This window comes from Schistocerca cancellata, chromosome 5 (assembly GCF_023864275.1).
Source record: "Schistocerca cancellata isolate TAMUIC-IGC-003103 chromosome 5, iqSchCanc2.1, whole genome shotgun sequence".
Classification (NCBI taxonomy): domain Eukaryota; kingdom Metazoa; phylum Arthropoda; class Insecta; order Orthoptera; family Acrididae; genus Schistocerca; species Schistocerca cancellata.
In genome coordinates, this window is record NC_064630.1 from 622,630,107 (window position 1) to 622,650,842 (window position 20,736).

Consider the following 20,736-nt stretch of genomic DNA (forward strand, 5'->3'; position numbering starts at 1 on the left):
GGGCCACGCGAAAAGATGATCTCGGTGAAACGGTAGCTCATGAACAAAGGAAGATCAAACAAGGCATAATATGATTTCAGAAAAAATACGCCTCGAAACACCAAGAACGATGCCTTCAAAAGGAGACGACCAGTTTTCTATAGACATCTGTACAGAATGGACCTCAACGGGCTGTTCTATAAAATTTTGAAAACAGCCATAACAGGGAAAGTCATTAGGTCCCTCTGGATCATGCAAATAGAAAAAGGCCTTGCACAACTTCATATTAAGCAAGATATAATAACTAGCAAGCGTAACTTCCACTTAGCTGCTGAAATCATGCCCTTCCTAACATTCCTTACAGAAATTAACCACAATGAGATCAGGAAACTTCCTGGCAGATTAAAACTGTGTGCCCGACCGAGACTCGAACTCGGGACCTTTGCCTTTCGCGGGCAAGTGTTCTACCATCTGAGCTACCGAAGCAAGACTCACGCCCGGTACTCACAGCCTTACTTCTGCCAGTACCTCGTCTCCTACCTTCCAAACTTTACAGAAGCTCTCCTCAGATGATAGAGCACTTGCCCGCGAAAGGCAAAGTTCCCGAGTTCGAGTCTCGGTCGGGCACACAGTTTTAATCTGCCAGGAAGTTTCATATCACCGCACACTCCGCTGCAGAGTGAAAATCTCATTCTGGAAACATCCCCCCGCTGTGGCTAAGCCATGTCTCCGCAATATCCTTTCTTTCAGGAGTGCTAGTCCTGCAAGGTTCGCAGGAGAGCTTCTGTAAAGTTTGGAAGGTAGGAGACGAGGTACTGGCAGAATTAAGGCTGTGAGTACCGGGCTTGAGTCGTGCTTCGGTAGCTCAGATGGTAGAGCACTTGCCCGCGAAAGGCAAAAGTCCCGATTCGAGTCTCGGTCGGGCACACAGTTTTAATGTGCCAGGAAGTTACATATCAGCGTACACTCCGCTGCAGAGTGAAAATCTCATTCTGACAATGAGATCAGGTTGGACTTCAGCAGGAAAATTAAGCAATACAGAGCTAAAAGAAAAGCTCGGGGTACCAACAAGAAAACAGCTACTAAATTTCACCAACAGCACAGCACAGCAAGGCAAAAGCACCGTGGTCCACAGGCGCCGTAAACGAGACGCGCAAACGCCACGATAGTACTCCGGGTGTTCTGAATCCTCCCTCCCATAAAAAGCGCGAAGGGTGAAATTAATTTCGGTGAAGCCAAAGTGCTGGTGAAGTAAGCAGATACTGTACGTGTCCACCTGCTAAGTGGGAGACGGCGGGCGTGTGGGTAGCGGCTCCGCCAGCTGTGGACAAAGGTGCATTGTTTGGAGGCGGCCGGGTTGCCAGCCGTTACCCTCCTGCGTAGGCCCACCGCACGGGTCCCTGGTGGCAGTCTCTCACAAGTGACGTCCGACTCCGCTGCGTATTTATAGGTTGTGGGCATCGGTGGATTCCGTCGGCGAACGACATCGGCTGAAGACGGCCGATCCTTTCAAATCAGTACGCCACTACGTGCGCGGTCACACTGTAGCCGATCGCATCGTCCGAACGTACAGATTTCGGACGAAAATCGGTGAAATTCAAACCAGTTTGTCGAAAAAAAAACTACTGCTGCTGGAGAAAAACCAACGTTTCGGCCACGGTTGCAGCGGCCTTCTTCTGGGTCTGTATCGCCTAATAACGAGCCGCAGGCTGCTCGGAGTACCAGCCCGCGGTACCATACCCAGAAAACTTTTATGTCGACTGACTCTGGCCGCCGAAGCCTACGCAATTATAATGGATCAGTTTGTTTTCTTCGGTCAAATCGACCGACGTTCTCACACACTGTGAGAAGCTGAGAAGTTTAGTCCAAGAAAATGTGAGTTTGTGGGATACCGCGGATAAAAAAGTACAATAATCGGGTTTACTTCGGAATCGATGTACTGAAGTCGCTGTTCTATTGGAAACCACGAGTAACAAAAATCCTTATCGGAAATTTTGAGCGTAAATTATAACCTCAAAAAATAATTCGTTAAAGTGAGAATGGTGGCGTTCGTATGCTTTGCTGTACTGGTTCTTTTTTGGATTGTAGTAAGTTGGTACTACAGATTAGTATTACTGCTTGTTGGCGTTCTTACGCCAGTAGGTTGGTGATTCTGTTGCATGACGTGGTTTGCAAATGTAGAGTGTGTGTTTCCAGTTTTCAATGTCGCAGGTGTTCAGAGTTTTTATTCTAAGCTGCGCGCTTGTTTTTCACACGTATGCTGAATTAGTTTCATTGAAGATTAATTGACGATGTCCGCACAACCCCAAATAAATACAGCAAAAAAATAGTGTCTGTATTATTACTTTTCAAGGTCACCACGAATCGTTTACAGTATGTAACAGAACGTTTCTCCCTTCATCTCATATATCCGTAAAACTGGTACGGTAATTCCAGTGACTGAGGACAGATTTTACAGCACTCGCCACGTTCTTTTAAAGACACTTACAGCTCATTAACTTGCATTGGACTCGTTTTTAATAGCAAAAGCCGCATAGCTGCACTCGTCTCCAAGCACAGAAATGCCGTGGTATCCATCCCCTCTAGGAGGGTAAAATGTAACCAGTTCATACATAGAGGAGATTCTAACCTAACTTAACCTCCGCGACCCAGTCAAAGACTGAGGAATGAGATCGGAAGCACTACGGTCGAGTTGTCGTTCGATGTTATCGGGCGACCTCTGGCACAGCGTTTGGCAACTGTTGTCAGCGGCACTGTGAACGCCCTAACGCGAGCTAAGGCTGCGTTCACAGTTGCACCGACAACGGTCGTCGGACACTGGCGCCATAAAAACGCCAGTAATCAGACATAATAATTTGTATACAGCTAACGTCCACCTACAACAATCCAAAAAAGATCCAGTACTATACCTTTAAGCACAAGATACGCCATTTGATGTTAGAATTTACGCCTAAAATTTCCGATAAATGTTTTGCCTACTTCTGGTATCCGCCAAAGCTGACATTTCAGTCCATATATTCCGAGCTATATCCCATTATGATATTTTTCACCCTCAAAATGCTACAAACTCCTTCTTTGACTATAGTTATCAGTAAATAAAGGAAACGAACCACCACAGCCATACCATCAAAGAAAAATATTTCAAGTGACTAGTTTCGGCGCAACACTTACCCCATCTTCAGGTCCACTATAAACCAAAAATACTTTCATTCCTTGGCCTATATGTCGTAAAACCCATATAATACTAGTTGTCGTGTATTGCATACATCAGCGGCGTATGTCGGTCGTCGGTGGAATCCACCGATATCGGTGCCACTGTGACCGCTGTCTTAGACGATTCAATGAAAGTAAATAAAATGAGGTAGTTCCACACCATCATTGGCTCTGTGATTTTGTTTCTCATATCTATAACAATTTCGGGGTTTGTGTATAGATTCTTCACAGCACTTGTATGATGAGACGGATAACCTCGTTCAGCCACGATATTCCACAGCATTTTTCTGTTCACATTATCAAATGCTTTTTCAGTATCTATAGAAGCCATAATTCCCTGTCAATTATCGTCTCTTTTCTATCGCTTATTGTAGTGTAAAAATATTGTCAATAATATCAAAAAGGAAAATCACTTCCTACTGTTCTGCAAAATTATATTTATTTGGTCGCGAGCCGGCTTTCGGCTTCTCAGGCCATCTGCAGGTGTCAACGGAATATCGCGAACACAGATAAACATGATGTGCGACTTACATAGATGTTATTTATACAAAACATACAAATATGACAAACTGTTTTCACAGGAAAAGATTACAGTAATTACATTAACTAAAAATGTGGCAAATAAAGTTTTTTATGTGAAGATACATTTAACAAATGACGAGAAATATGATGAATTTACAGTATGAATCTAGTATTTGTAACGAAAACTTAATTTAAGAAAGGGGAAAAGGAAAATTTAGTCCTATCATTTAATGCTAAGCTGGTATTCTGTGTCAAGTGTTTGTTGATTTCCAGTATTTTCAGTAGGGTCATCTTTCTACTTTTCTTGACAGAATGTAAAACTTCACGTTCTACTTCATATGAGTGGTTTTCTGCTAAAAGATGATCCAGCTTCTCTCACGTTGACGTAGCCTAATTGCCACAGCTCTTCCTGACTGACGAATATAAACTTTTACGCTGTTGGCAAGTCTTTTTTTAGTTAATGCAATTATTGTAATGTTTTCCGATGTAAAAATTTTGTCATTTTTGTATCTTCTGTACAAATAATATCTGTGTAAGTCGGAGATCATGTTTATCTCTGTTCGCCACATTCAGTTGTCACCTGATAATGGCCTGAGAAGCGGAAAGCCGGTTCGTGACCACGCAAATATAATTTTGCAGAATATTAGGTAGAGTTTTTCCTTTTTAATATTATTATCATGTATGCCAAGCACCAACGGAAAAATTTAGTTAAAATTGTCAATACTTGATCGTCCCTTTCTATAACCTGATTTCGTCCCTTTCTATAACCTGATTTTTCTCCAGACTTCTCCGTTAGTTACTTAATGATATCATAGGAATATTCGAGAAAAGTATTTCGTACGTCCACATTGATGGTTAGAACTGCTTAATGCAATTAGAGTTGCCCTTGACGCGAGTATTCCGGAAACATCTGAGTTCGGCGTCAGATCAGACAGCGCAGAGACGCGGAGTGGCTCGCCTCTTGCTTTGCGCAAACAACGTCCACTGCCGCCTGCCGCTCTTGGACACTTCCTGCTCGGCCAAAGATCAGCCGAATGGACGCTAGCTACCAACTACGCACCGTTAGGCAAGCAGCCCTATCAGCAGTCGAGTGGTGCCTCCGTACTTCCTCTAAACTTCTCCTCAAAAGTGCACCGACGACATGTGTCTAGAGATACTGCAGCCAAATGCTGCGTTCCACGGGAACAGCAGCTAACGCGCTGACAGGCACTGGAAGAATCTCAAGGAAATCTACTTCATCCACAAAGAAGTGGCTTACAAAACATTTGTAACACCGACTCTTGAATATTGATGATTACACTAGGAGTCTTACCCGGTTGGTTTAACAGAGGATAGAGGGAAGGCCCAGCGAAGAGCGGTACGTTTCGCCATATGAACGCAATGAGCACACCATAAGAAGAAAATTGATAGAGAAGGATCGATGGACTTAGCACTGTGGTACCCGCAGTCAGAAGAAGAAGATAAAGAAGAAGAAGTAGTCAAGGAAACTTAAGAAGTTGGCCCCATTGCAATAGAACTAAAAGAAAGTAAAAACAGAAAAACAACTGGAATGGATAAAATAAACAGAACTATTAAATTTGGAGGCATAATGCTTCATAGGAGACTGTTACACATATTCAATCATTGGTGGCAGACAAGTAAGGTATCTCAGTCATGGAAAACAGCATAAATAATATCTCTGTTCAAGATAGTACACGGAAAGATTGTAAGAGGCTGTAAAAAGGATTATAAAACTTATTCTCAGCTCAGTATATAAGTTTTATGTAAGAATAATAAATAACAGACTTAAAACGGTTTCGGAAATTCTCGTTAGTGAAGAACAAACTGGCTTTAGAAAAGGAAGAACAATCACAATGTATTTACTCTGCGACAGGTAACAGGGAAAAGATGAGAATATAACCTACAAACACGTATAGCATTTGGAGATTTGGTCAAAGTATATGACAAAGAGAAGAGAAGCAAATGTGGACTGTGGACTGTAATAGAAAGCAATGGATATCCTAGCAAATTAGTAAAGGCCATAAGAAGCCTATCAAAATATTATAATACATGCAGGCGATACAAGAACAGGAGAAATTTGAATATATACACGTATGTTGTGTACGACTTCGTACAGAATGGTAAGGAGGGATGGGCTACAGCGTGGTGCAGCAACTGTCATTGTAGGAAAGCTGGACAGGAGCGGTAATGTTTAGCGAATAAGTTATTACAGTGAACCGAAGATTCGCTTAATTTGTACTTCTCAAAGTGTAGGAAGACTCATTATAAATAATGCAGCAAGAGATAAACTCCAGCTCTTGACATCTGTTCCGTCGTAACGACAAACGCGGGCACGAAAATGAAGAACGCAAGAGCAGGGAGGGCTGTGAGACGACGTCAGCCAATAGAACGCTCACTAGGACGACACCACGACAGGAGCGGCCCCTATACGAAGACAATATAAGGGCCCCTCACGCCAGCCTCGGCCGGACAGTAGAAGATCGGCACTAGCAACCACGCAGTGGAAGAGAGGCGCTAGAAGAGCCGCTATTAGTGATCCACAGGAACTTGTGTAAATCACTTGCTCAATTCCTGACTGGTCAGAGATTTTCTTCACTTTGAGGTCTGGGTGCTGTGTTGTCCTCCTCATCATTTCATCATCATCGACACACGAGTCACCCAACATGGCATCAACTGGAAAGACTTGCAGCTCGGTGGTTGCATTCCCCCGGTGGAAACGCCCAACCATCAATGCCATACGATCACTTCATTTCATTTCAAATGAAAACGAGACAGGAAAAAAGTAAATAAACTGTTTATCATTTCAAAATTAATCTTCACAACTATAAATACTGTACATTTATCTCACTGTAAGACAAGATGGCCAACACCTTCTTGGAAAAATGTTTGCGGTTGCCTAGAGAACCATGACTGTACTCAGGTTGGCGACTCTTCAAAAAAATGGTTCAAATGGCTCTGAGCACTATGGGACTTAACATCTATGGTCATCAGTCCCCTAGAACTTAGAACTACTTAAACCTAACTAACCTAAGGACAGCACACAACACCCAGCCATCACGAGGCAGAGAAAATCCCTGACCCCGCCGGGAATCGAACCCGGGAACCCGGGCGTGGGAAGCGATAACGCTACAGCACGACCACGAGATGCGGGCTTTGGCGAATCTTCATCCGAAACAAATTGACGGACATGAGTGTCTTTCTTCAGGGCTCTAAAAATATGAAAATCGCAGGGGCAGAGATTGGGACTGTATGGAGAATGTGTGAAGTCTTCCCAGCAGCATACCCGCAACAATCTTGGCAACATGTGGGCGGGCATTTTGCTGTCAGGCTGTTTCTTCTACTATAATGCATTTTTGGAGGTGGGGATATTCAGCCGCCAAATAACTGTTAAAATTCGTAGTGAATCTTCAGCTGTCCTTTATTTTGCACAACGCGCTTCACTACTAGTCTCGTCAATTGACCATTATCAAGCATTACTTGGTATGAACAGATGCAATGTTATACCACAATAAGAGTAATTTGCTCTTTTGAGCCTACCATTGCAGCAAAAAAATTTTTTTTACAATTTTGAGTGTGAGGCTAGTTATCATTGTGAACTTTGCTTCTTTATGAAATCTCTTGCACACGCTTTTATTGTAAAAAATTTTGCACTACTATGGCCGGCTCAAAAGAGCAAATTACTCTTATTATGGTATAACTTTCCAGCCGTTCATGCCAGCTTATGCTTGATAATGTTCATTTGGCCGAAACTAGTAGCGAAGTTCAGCACTGTCAGGCTGGGCTAGCACTTGGACGGGTGACCATCCGGTCTGCCGAGAGCTGTTGTCCTGCGGGGTGCACTCAGCCCTTGTGAGGCGAACTGAGGAGCTACTCGATTGTGAAGTAGCGGCCCCGGTCTCGTAAACTGACATGCGGCCGTGAGAGCGGTGTGCTGACCACATGCCTCTCCATATCCGCATCCAGTGACGCTTGCGGACCGAGAATGACACGGCTGCCGGTCGGTGACGTTGCGCCTCCATGACCTGTTCGGGTGGAGTTTAGTAGCGAAGCCCATTGTGCAAAATAAAGGACAGCTGAAGGTTCACATCCAATTTTAACAATTGTTTCGACTATGCTGCAGAAATTTCGCTGGGAAGTCCTTACACATCCAGCATACAGTCTCGATCACACTTCATCCGACTTCCATATTTTTGGAGGCCTGGAGAAAGGAATTCATACTCGTTGATTTGTTTTGGAGGAAGAAATGCACGCCTGGGTACAATCATGATTCCGCAGGAAACTGCAAATATTTTCTCACGAAGGGATTGGCTGTCTTTGTAAACAATGGGATGTTGAGATTTCCAAAACCAAGACTAAAGTGACGGCTTTCTGGGGCAAAGATACGGTTCGATCCAAAATCATTGTGGATAATATGATTTTAGATCCAGTGTCACTTATTTGGTATGTCAAATAGGCCTACAGAATAATAAAGAGCCAGTCATAAAATTAGCTAGATATTTTAGGTACAGTAAGACTGTGATGGACATGCTCAACCATTTTCCATGGTAGACGTTACAAGGGAGAGCCGTCGCAGACCAGCCTTCGGACTGAAGACCGTAGCAACAATGACAACGCAGGCTCGGCTTCTGGTGATAGTCTACTGTAGTGCCCAGTGCAGAGCTGCAACACAGGGAGGGAGTGTTATATTGTATTATCTGGCCCAGCGCCCTGTAGATCCCGACGCCGCAGCCGATACCGATCGCCTCGCTTGCTCTCTACTCCCCGTCGTCATGCAGCGCTGACGCCCTTCTCGCGATTTCACGCGCAATATCGCAGGCCTTGGGAAAGACCAATCAGAGCGATCGTGTCCGTGCACCGCTGCCGGAAGGCGATTTCAGCCATCACGTGCAAACTGCTCCTTCGTGCAGCCCCGAACCCAATGGGCAAAAATGGCGATCAGAAAATTTTAGATGCTTCGCGATTTGACCTACGGAAGAAATTGACCAAGATACACCCTTGAAACAATGATCTAGAAAATCTCAACTTTTCTTCCGTTAAGCAGTTTGGAGCACGTTCATCTTAATTTGATTCAACGGTCTTGAAACATGTACTCGGTCATGCCATACGAGGGTCACTCCAAAAGAAATACACACCTTTTTTTTAAACCCATCTTTTATTCTACATATTTGAAAGTTTTACAGTGTCTAGATACATCCTTTAGGAACAATATTTTCATTTCTCCACATGATTTCCATCCCTCTCAACTGCCGTATGCCATCTTGGAACCAGGGCCTGTATACCCGCACGGTAAGATTCTCGACCAACCTGTTGGAGCCACTGTTTGGCAGCGTGCACAAGGGAGTCATCATCTTCAAACCTTGTTCCACGAAGAGAGTCTTTCAGTTTCCCAAAGAGATGATAGTCACATGTAGCCAGGTCAGGACTGTAAGGCGGGTGTTTCAGTGTTGTCCATCCGAGTTTTGTGATCGCTTACATGGTTTTTTGACTAATATGTGGCCGTGCATTGTCGTGCAACAGCAAAACATCCTGCTTTTGCCGATTTGGTCGAACACGACTCAGTCGAGCTTGAAGTTTCTTCAGTGTCGTCACGTATGCATCAGAATTTATGGTGGTTCCACTTGCCATGATGTCCACAAGCAAGAGTCCTTCGGAACTGAAAAACACCGTAGCCATAACTTTTCCAGCAGAAGGTGTGGTTTTGAATTCTTTTTCTTGGGTGAATTTGCATTATGCCACTCCATTGATTGCCTCTTCGTCTCTGGTGAAAAATGATGGAGCCATGTTTCAGCACCTGTCACAATTCTTCCAAGAAATTCACCTCCACCATCCTCGTACTGTTCCAAAAGTTCGCTACATACGGTTTTTCTTGTTTCTTTGTGAGCTGTCAACATCCTGGGAACCCACCTGGCACAAACCTTTTTTAACAACACTTTCAGTATTTTGCAAACACTTCCTTCCCCTATCTCAACGTTGCGTGACAATTCGTTCACTGTGATGCGTCTGTCAGCAGTCACCAATTCGTTAACTCTCTGCACATTGTCTGGAGTGTGTGCAGTACGAGGCCTGCCGCTGCGAGGACAATCCTCAATATTGTCGTGCCCGCTTTCATCACGTAACCTGCTTGCCCACCGACTAACTGTACTGCGATCGATAGCAGCATCTCCATACACCTTTTTCAATCTCTTGTGGATATTTCCCACTGTCTCGTTCTCACAGCATAGGAATGCTATGAGAGTCATCTTGAAGACATGCTGTGGCGGCGCCACTCACGGGAACAGGTTGAACTATGTTTGAAAACAAGCGGGAAGGCTGTATCTACACACTGTAAAACTTTCACACATGCAGAATGAAAACTGTATTTTTACAAAAATGGTGTGCATTTCTTTTGGAGTGTCCCTCGTATAATAAGGAGAATTTTTTTGTGGTAAGGTCCTATGGGACGAAACTGCCGTGGTCATCGGACCCTAGGCTTACACACCTACTTAATCTAACTTAGACTAACTTACGCTAAGGACAACACACACACCTACGCCCGACGGAGGACTCGAAACTCCGACGGAGGTAACCCCACGAACTGTGGCAAGGCGCCCCAGACCACACGGCTAGCGCGGCAATAATGAGACCTCCCCAGTAAACAAATCAACAGAACCAAAACTGGTCTTGTTGGAATCTATAAGATCCTTACTTTCATAATACACTGTCCAGTGACATTAAAGTGACCGCCTGTCAAAAGTACGAATAACTATATTTTGCAGAGCAGGAAGAGAGTGAGGATCTGGTAGGTACCGACAGGATGTGGAAACACGGCGACTGCAGTACTGTGGCCCGCTGCGCTTGGTTCCTCGACTGAGAATCCTTGGCGCAACAGCCCGATCGAGATGGTCCCACAGACTCTCGACTAGCTCTAAATCCGGAGAGTTTAGTGGAAAGACGGGTACTGTTAAATCACCCACCCGGCTAGCCGCGCTGTCTTACACGCTGCTTCCCGATCGGGAAAGCAAGCCGATCCCCGGCACGAATCCGCCCAGAGGATTAGTGTCGACATCCGGTGTGGCAGCCAGTGAGTGGATGGTTTTTAAGGCGGTTTTTCATCTACCACGGTGAATGCTGGCTGGTTCCCCCTATTCCGCCTCAGTTACACTGTGTCAGCGATTGCTGCACAAACACCTTTCCACGTACACATACACCACCATTTGGGGTTGCACTCTGGTATGAGACGTTCCTGAGGAGGGGTCCACTGGGGAGCCGCACCATAACCCTGGGTTCGGCGTAGGGCGGCGGTGGGGTGGGTGGACTGCTGTGGCCTGTTGTGCCGTTGTGAACCACTGAGGGCTACGGCGGGGACGAAGCCTCTCCGTCGTTTCTAGGTCTCCGGTTTGATACATACATGCATACGTACATACGGTTAAATCACCCTTGCGCTCTTTGATCCATGCACGTTCACTGCGAGCATAACGTTGCATTGTCCTGCTGGTAGATGCCGTCGTGCCAAGAAGAAACAAACTGCCTGTAGGGGCGGGCGTGGTCCCCAACTACAGATGCATACTTGTGTTGATCCATTGTGGCTTCCAGAATGACGAGTTCACTCTGAGAATGCCACGAAACCACCTCCGAGACGATAACTCTCTCCAGCCTGGACCCTTGCGTCGATTGTTGCACGGCCGTTCATGCCAGCTGCCGTCTGTCCAATAGAACACAAAACGTGATTCATCTGAAGGAGCCACATGCCCCCAGTCAGTGGACGCCCAGTTGCGCTACTGGCGTGCAAATTCCAACCTTCGTCGCCAATTAACAGCAGTGAGCATGGGTGCAGGAACCAGGCGCATGTTCGCTGAACAGTCTTCGAGCAGACACTGTTGGTAGCCTCTTTGTTCATCTGGGCGGCCAGTTGCTCTCAACAGTTGCACATCTCTTCGCCCGTACATATCTCCGCAGCCGTCATTCACGCCTGTCATCTGCAGCCAATGGTGCAGCTTACTTGTCTCAGCGCAAGTTTTCGACAGCGCCACTTCGCCATGCACTATACACACTACTGGCCATTAAAATTGCTACACCAAGAAGATGTCGTGCTACAGACGCGAAATTTAACCGACAGGAAGAAGATGTTGTGATGTGCAAATGATAAGCTTTTCAGAGTATTCACACAATGTTGGCGCCCGTGGCGACACCTACTACCTGCTGACATGAGGAAAGTTTCCAACCGATTTCTCATACACAAACAGCAGTTGACATGCGTTGCCTGGTGTAACGTTGTTGTGATGCCTCGTGTAAGGAGGAGAAATGCGTACCATCACGTTTCCGACTTGATAAAGGTCGGATTGTAACCTATCGCGATTGCGGTTTATCGTATCGCGTCACTGCTGCTCGCGTTGGTCGAGATCCAATGACTGTTAGCAGAATATGGAATCGGTGGGCTCAGGAGGGTAATACGGAACGCCGTGCTGGATCCCAACGGCATCGTATCACTAGCAGTCGAGATGACAGGTATCTTATCCGCATGGCTGTAACGGATCGTGCAGCCACGTCTCGATCCCTGAGTCAACAGATGGGGACGTTTGCAAGACAATAACCATTTTCACGAACAGTTCGACGACGGTTGCAGCAGCATGAACTATCAGCTCGGAGACCATGGCTACTCTTGACGCTTTATCACAGACAGGAGCGCCTGCGATGGTGTACTCAACGACGAACCTGGGTGCACGAATGGCAAAACGTCATTTTTTCGCATGAATCCAGGTTCTGTTTACAGCATCATGATGGTCACATCCGTGTTTGGCGACATCGTGGTGAACGCACATTGGAAGCGTGTATTCGTCATCGTCATACTGGCGTATCACCCGGCGTGATGGTATGGGGTGCCACTGGTTACACGTCTCGGTCACCTCTTGTTCGCATTGATGGCAATTTGAACAGTGGACGTTACATTTCAGATGCGTTACGACCCGTGGCTCTACCCTTCATTCGATCCCTGCGAAACCCTACATTTGAGCAGGATAATGCACGACCGCATGTTGCAGGTCCTGTACGGGCCTTTCTGGATACAGAAAATGTTCGACTGCTGCCTGGCCAGCACATTCTCCAGATCTCTCACCAATTGAAAACGTCTGGTCAATGGTGGCCGAGCAACTGGCCCATCACAATATGCCAGTCACTACTCTTGATGAACTGTGGTATCGTGTTGAAGCTGCATGTTCAGCTGTACCTGTACGTGCCATCCAAGCTCTGTTTGACTCAATGCCCGGGCGTATCAAGGCCGTTATTACGGCCAGAGGTGGTTGTTCTGGGCACTGATTTCTCAGGATCTGTGCGGTAGCGTTCTCGCTTCCCACGCCCGGGTTCCCGGGTTCCATTCCCGGCGGGGTCAGGGATTTTCTCTGCCTCGTGATGGCTGGGTGTTGTGTGCTATCCTTAGGTTAGTTAGGTTTAAGTAGTTCTAAGTTCTAGGGGACTGATGACCATAGATGTTAAGTCCCATAGTGCTCAGAGCCTTTTGAACCATTTTTTTTCTCAGGATCTATGCACCCAAATTTCGTGAAAATGTAATCATATGTCAGTTCTAGTATAATATATTTGTGCAATGAATACTCGTTTATCATCTGCATTTCTTCTTGGTGTAGCAATTTTAATGGCCAGTAGTGTAATAACGATTAATCGTAAAAAATGATCCACGGGATATGAAACTAACTGACAGGCAGGATATTGTAAGCACTGCCGTTATCATTAGCTTTTAGTAAGCGAATAATGTGAGCATTTTCGTACTGAAAAGAACCCTGCGAAAACGAAACTACTACGCTACGACGTGTGTCACAACGCGTCATTATCTGTGACATGTTACGGTTAGGCAAAGGATCATTACCGGCGTCGCTTAAGTTAGTTGTTCTCGTTTTATTTAAACAGTATCGTCTTACAGTTATCGCGAGTGGAGAGATAACAGCAAGGCATCGGTCGCGTTATTTCTCTTTCTGTTAAGGGGCTCTTATCGGATAAAGATAAACAGCAAAAATTGCTTACGTACGTTTTTTTTCCATTTGCGGCAGGGACGGACACATTATAACACAGCGGGGTTGTTGTACTTGGTTACTCTCTACGCTAACGCCGTTATTAACACAGTCTTCCTGCGTATATCTGTATAAAATTTAACACAGATGTACTGTGTCGTGTTCTTACAAGTGACCTGTACTACTTCTTCTTTGGTGTATCTATCTTATGACAGGTTTCAATTGGAAGCTTTCCACGGTGTCCTGTTTAGAGCATTTTCCTTCTTCTGTTTGTATGTTCGTCCCCTTCTAATGCCATTCACCATTCCAGTTCTCTTCCTACACCTTTCTGTCATTTCTTCCACCTTTCCCTCTACATGTCCTTGTTCCAGACAATTCCTTCGCAGCGTATGTTCCAGGCAAGATTTTTTTACTCCTTCAGATCATTTCCAATAATTCCCGTGTTTTCCTCACTACTTCTTGATTCTTATGTCTATCAGTCCACTTCAGCTAACATTCTTCTCCACATTCACATTTCATAAGTTTTTAAATATACTTCCTCTTTCTTTTTAACTGTCCATGACATAACAATACACTCAACACACAAAATTTAGTAAATCTTTTTTCTCAGCCCCGATGGAATTCTTCTAGATGTCAGTAATGTCTTCACCTTCTGCTTCACCTTTTCAAATTCTCTCTTTCCTGTAGAGACCCTCCCTCTTATTTCTTCTGTGCAGTTTCCTTCTATGTCATTATTCCGTCTAGGAATGTGTTAAATGGAGCTTCCTTCTCGCTTATTATCATCAGTTTTGTCTTTTCTATATTTATCTTCATTCCCTATTCCCTGCCCCTGCAGTATTCTTCAACACCTTCTGTAGCTTCCCTCCTAATAGCGCCAGCACTGCTTCATCACACGCGAATTTTATTGTCTTTCTCCTTTCTCCTCCAATTACAATGTCTCTTGCATCCCAGTGGCCTTAGTCCAAATATCACAGCCCGGCTAGAACAGTAACTCGACTCAAAAATGCAATACTTGAGAAAAAAACCGACTACGAGAACTGCTGTATAAAATATAATGGAATTTACTGCCAAAAATATTTGCCTGAGGAAGCATAAGTTGTATACAATTCTTTAAGTCGACTTTTCTCAGTTATTGCATTTTTGAGATGTGTCACTGTTCTTGCCGGTGTGCGATAAGTTGAATAGGTTCATGGGTTCTTTGCCGTTTCCGACAGAATTACGTCACCTGTAAACCTCCAAATTTTTATTTATTTTCTCTCGATTTATAAGACCCTTTCTATACTTCATTGCTTCCTTTACTGACTGCTGAATGTACATACTGAATGCAAAGGCGATAGGCTACAAGCATGTCGACTACTGCTACTCTTTCACTCCTTCGACTCTTTATTAGATAAAAATTTTGACTTCATGACGCATGCAGAAACTTGTAATTTATTTATATGTTCTATCATTTGTGTCACTGTTTTGAACTGACCAGGAATGCCCACATCACATGGAACGATATGTAGAGTACCATTATGTTCAACCCGGAAATGCAATATAAAAGTCTATAATGACAACCGATTTTATCAAAAGCGAGATGCTAGTTCCAATGAGCGACTAAATGTCATGTTCCCTCAATTAATGAGCAATCCCTTTACGAATGTGGCCTTTTCAACTTAATAAACGGTTGACATTTTGACACAGCTTGAAGAGACAATTAGCACTGTGATAACACGTCATGCTTTCGATTGAACAACCAATAGTTGTTCTATATTTATTTATGTTACCCTAGATATTTATTTGGTAAAATCATTTGAAAATATGGCTTCACAGACGAGACTTCGCAGCAATGAAAGAAAAATAACGGGACGCAGGATGGTTATAGCGTACAGAAGCAACCAGATATCGGAAAACGTAAAACACAACATATTATTTATTGGCAAACCTCCCTGCCATCTGTCTGCAGGGGCAATAACTCTTTTATGCTGTGATAAAGTTTTGGTCAGTTGCAACAGAAGAGTATTAACTTGACTCAAGTCTTGACTGCAAGATTAGACGCTCTTTGGATGTAGCTCTATTTTGTGGAGTTTATCATTATTCATCAAGTTAACGTAATGTAAAAGAAACACTTTTGTCTTGAGCTTGGAGCGAAGAGTACATGAATCGTGATTAGTCTCATTTTGTGCGAGAAAAGCATTGTTGGCCACCGACGCAAATGGTGTCAGATGTTTATTTTCCGTCTTTGAGCCAATGTAAAAGGAGTTGTAGAACACGTTTGTCAATCGGAAAAGGTATGATACAGTCTTCTTTAACAAGATACAGATTCATCACTGTGGAAATTGAGTATCCCAACAGACTGTTCCAGTCTAGGTTACTGGACGCGTAGAACGGTCGAACGTGCACTCACGGTCATTAATTCTTTGGGAATAATTATTATCCCGTTTCTAATATATGAAATCCTACTCCTGCCGGAAGCTATCATGCAAATTTCATCGAAGAGCTGTACTTGCACGCAGACTCCGATCATTCTACGAGTATGGATAAACCTGACTTTTTCGATTACAGCTGCACTACGTTTTTCTAGCGTCGTAGCTGGGGAACCATGAGACTTGACTGAAAACAGTTCGATGACTTATGACATTTTGAACTATTTAGTTACCTACAGAAACCGTCGATTATTAACTAAAGACGGCCGCTGTGTCCGAGCTGTTCTAGGCGCTTCAGTCCGGAACCGCGCTGCTGCTACGGTCGCAGGTTCGAATCCTGCCCCGGGCATGGATGTGTGTGATGTCCTTAGGTTAGTTAGGTTTAATTAGTTATAAGTCTAGGGAACTGATGACCTCAGATGTTAAGTCCCATAGTGCTTAGAGCCATTTTATTAATTAAAGCAATGCTCTTTAACTAATATGTAACGAGAGATCTAAATAACTTCCAGTTCTAAACATAAACTTTAAACCAAACAAGATTTCTTTAAATAATAATTCTTTAAATAAAGAAGAATATATTTTAATGAATAAGTACATAACCGATAAACGAAAATATATGTGCTTCAGTATCTTATTGGTAGTGGATACAAACGTTGACTCTGGTTTTGTTTTAGTTTATTGAAAAAGTACAGTTCCCCGTTTACAATTTACTCATTCATCGTCAGACGGCTAGCGTGCTTTTATTAAAACGACATGGTGCGTTGGTTTGTAGGGGAGTTACCTTAGGACAAACAGAGATTTTAGAGTTTCGCAATTGTAACAATGACAGCTGCGCTTCAAGTTTGATGTAGAATGAAACTGACACCTATGTCGGCAAGTAGCCCTTTTACGAAAATTTCATTCTCACTCGAGTTTTCAGCTCAGCCATAACCACCATACTTTTGATGCTGTGGAACTCTGTTCTTTGTAGAGTAAAACATATGTAAACTAAAGTACCATGTGCTCTGCGAAAAATGTGCAGGTCATCTATTTATGTATTTCTAAATCCAGTACCACTAACGGTAAGTTTTCAATAAAGCAAATGAAAACCAAATTGTGGTTGGTTGCTGCTGCACGCTGTAAACATTACGTATGACACAGCAGCGACGGGTCTATAACAGTGCCATTATTTGACAACAGAGCAAAATAAAGGGTGTTTTAATCCATCAAATGACTGCCAGTTGGCAGAATGTTACTGTGCAGATATTTAAACTGTATCTGAATGTATGCACATCTGGATTGTCTGCTTCATTCGCACAGGATCGCTAGAAATACTGTGAAAAGTGCCCGAGTGTCGGCCCTGTTTTGAACGCGGCGATCCAAGGAACCGTGTCACTGAGCTGATGCTGGCTCTGGTTTGGTCAGCACGCGGCGAGGGACGCAGGGCCTCTCCCGCCGTCTTCGTCTTTTTTGCCGACCGCGAAGGGTGACCAAAATCCGTGCGTGGCCATGTGGCGCATCTGGCTCCGCCTTCGGAGATTTAAACACATGTGCAGGTGGCGCGCCAACAGGCTAGCTTCGCCAAGGCCGGGTTTAAAAGACGCTCGCAGTTTGGGCGGTTCTGCAACGATACTCCCACGCAAGCTGTAACCATGATCCTACGAAATTCATTTCGTTACTCGCGGCTTACTCCGTTGAAGAACGATACATATTAATGGTTCACTGTTAGAAGTGTTACGGTGGACTAGTCATAGGTGTGTGACTACGGACCGATATTCACTTTTTTCCGTCCGGTCGTTGCCAAACATAGCTTTCAATACCGTGTGCCAACAGCTTCTTAACTGAATATCTCAACAAATTTATACCATTTCAAATTCAGTTACATATAACATTTCTATAACTCAATGTGTTATGTCTCCTTTTGTATGTAGACAACATCCACCCCCCTTTCCCCGAACAAATGAAATAATATTTTTGAAAGCAATTTTTTGATACAAGTTAAGTTGCAACGTACAATGTTGACTATTTTGTAAACAGATTTTTTGAAAAGAAATAAATAATACATTTTTTTTCCTATGATGGTCATAAATTCACGAACAGCAAACAGTAGGCTGAATTCTTCACCTCATAATCACGTACTTAACCCTTTCCTTCAAAACTATGAAAAACTGTACCACAGGATTTGATATTTGAGGAAATTATGATCCAACGAACTAAAAACAGAGTAGTACGCCGTGACAGACGTACTTGTTTTAACTTATGCACAAAACACAGAACTTTTCAATCCACATCTGTAGCGCTTTGATATCTAAATAAATTGGAGGAAATTAAATCTTGGGAGGCACTCATTTCATAGTTGGAGGCAGAACTGCTTCAAAGAAGAAGAAAATCTCTTCTACTGGAGCTGAAGTGCAATGGCACTTGAGCTACATTGCAAGACGCCGGCAAAAGTTTAATCACAAACTTGACTAAAATCCTAACGAATTTACAGCTTGTAGCAGGATTGTGTTCTTTCCTTAACTGAAGGGTTTACAACGATTTTATTTTATTTTATTATGCTTATCATCCGTTGCTGTAAACATCATCAAGACCAATTTGAACAATAAGAGATTGTCTGCATATCATCATCCTGTGCATCGAAATGCCTGGATATAGACACAAAAGGCTGCTAAGAATTTTACCTACTAACACTTGATTTTTGCTAACCAAGATGCACCAGCGCCAAATTTGGCTGCTAGGAATTAAGATTCACGAAGAGGATTTTGTGTTTTGGTATGTAATGTAATGATCACGGTAAGTAACTTTATGCAAGTCTTGAATGAGATGAGAAAGATAGGTTGGGCACAATCATCCCGTTCTGTGGCCAGTTCGATCACCACATTTCGGTTTGCTGTAAATGGAATATCCCACGGGATATTAGTCGAGATACTTGACTAAGAAGATCTATGGACGCCAATAGGAGTAAGGCTTTCCAATTAATTTACTCATGTCCAAACTGTATGTTAATTTCTGCTACTGTCATGTATTCCGCACATACAAAACAAAGAAACGAAATTACAATGTTAAGAGATTCCTGTGACAACAGATACGTAATATCAAACGATTTCTGACAGAGTCTGAAAGCTGTTCGGTTGCCCATTTCACGGTAACTAGTACGAAAGGTCGCTTGGATACAACATTCTAAAAATGTTGGGTGTTATGAAAGCAAAGTGAGCCCGAATGTAAATACGACCCACTTGACAAAAAAGGGAGGGGGGTGGCCTATGCGCCAGGAGATGTAAACAGCGTCGGCCATTCGCAGAACCGGAAGGCCAAGTTCTTCGTACCTGCTTTTGAAATGTCACTGATAAGGGGTGGTATTTTGAAGAGTGCGAAAAAAAAGTTAGTGCAAGTAATCTAGTGCTGTGAAACACACACCAGTATCACAACAATCAGAATTTACTGTAAAAAAAAACCTTATATATTCATACAGTAGTCACAAATAATATAGGAAATGTATATACTGCTAATGCAGATTACAACGCGTGCACCTGAAGAAATGTAACTGCACATTTTATATGTTTTCATCTGCATGCTCGTTAGCATATTTTTCTATATTATGCAAGTCGTCTGCATACCATATGAAGCAGTGCGCTTACTTCATAAAATTCTTATGCAATACGGGAGCACAGAACATATTGCTGACAATCTAACGAAACAAGTGTAGCCATCTGAAGATGGGCATAATGACCGAAACCGGACTGTAAAACAATTATTGTAAAAAGTATTTGAAGCTGATTGCGTTCTGCGTCAATCAAATAATGGGACAGAGCTCAACAAGTCCAGCATGGATAAAATAACACGGAAAGTAGTACAACACCGTAACAGTTGACCGTAGTTGTCGGCAAACGCGCGATGTAAACAAAGCTCGCATGTCCACGCGCAGTCCGGAATCACGTTTCTCCTGATGTTGCTCGTATTTGACTGTTTTCTTTTTTTTTTTTTCTTTTTTTTTAATATAAGATAAATCTTGTTTTCGAGTTTGAAATGGGTGGTGTGCGAATTACCTGCCTCACCGCCAACCGTATATTAATAAATTGGTCACAAGAATGCGATGCTTCATTTACTGATGACAAGACAGTTTTGCGGGCGCGCGTGTGTGGTTCAGTAGCGACACTTGCGTTGCTGCATTATAAAACTCCAACAAATGTGAAATCGATGAAAAGTGTACAGGCCCGGCGCCTCAGTTAGCTTATAAACAAATTAACAGCGCGTCTCTTGCGAGGGCGGACGCACTAGTGGTGGTGTCCACTCACCGGCAGACGCGGCTGTAGTTTAGCGGCGCGCAGGCGGGTGCAGCAGCATCGCTCGCGTGGTTTCTTTCGGCGTCAGACACTGGCTCGGCGGGCACTCACAACACACAACACCAGCAAGCAGATCAGATCGCGTCGGACAGCGCGAAGCGACTGCGGGTGCGGCCTTGAGCACCGCCTCTGCGGGCTGAGGCTGCACTCCCCCCCCCCCCCCCCTAGTCCTCGCCCCACCAGAGCTGTACAGTCCTGCCCCCTCCACAGACCGCAAGGACGCAACGCATGGGCTTACCTGCACCCGACCGGCGACCGGTTCCTCTCGGGACGCGGTAGCCGTCACTGCCTGGA

At 44.0% G+C, this 20,736-nt stretch overlaps 1 protein-coding gene across 1 annotated transcript in view; it reads right to left on the minus strand.

Annotated features, from left to right (window-relative positions):
- Window positions 1-20,530, minus strand: part of LOC126188565 (semaphorin-5A) — a 678,499-nt gene extending 657,969 nt beyond the window's left edge. Inside the window, exon 1 of the mRNA XM_049930166.1 lies at window positions 20,395-20,530. The gene's annotated coding sequence lies outside the window, so the exon portion shown is untranslated. The remainder of the gene's footprint in view (window positions 1-20,394) is intronic.
- Window positions 20,531-20,736: the final 206 nt, after the last annotated feature.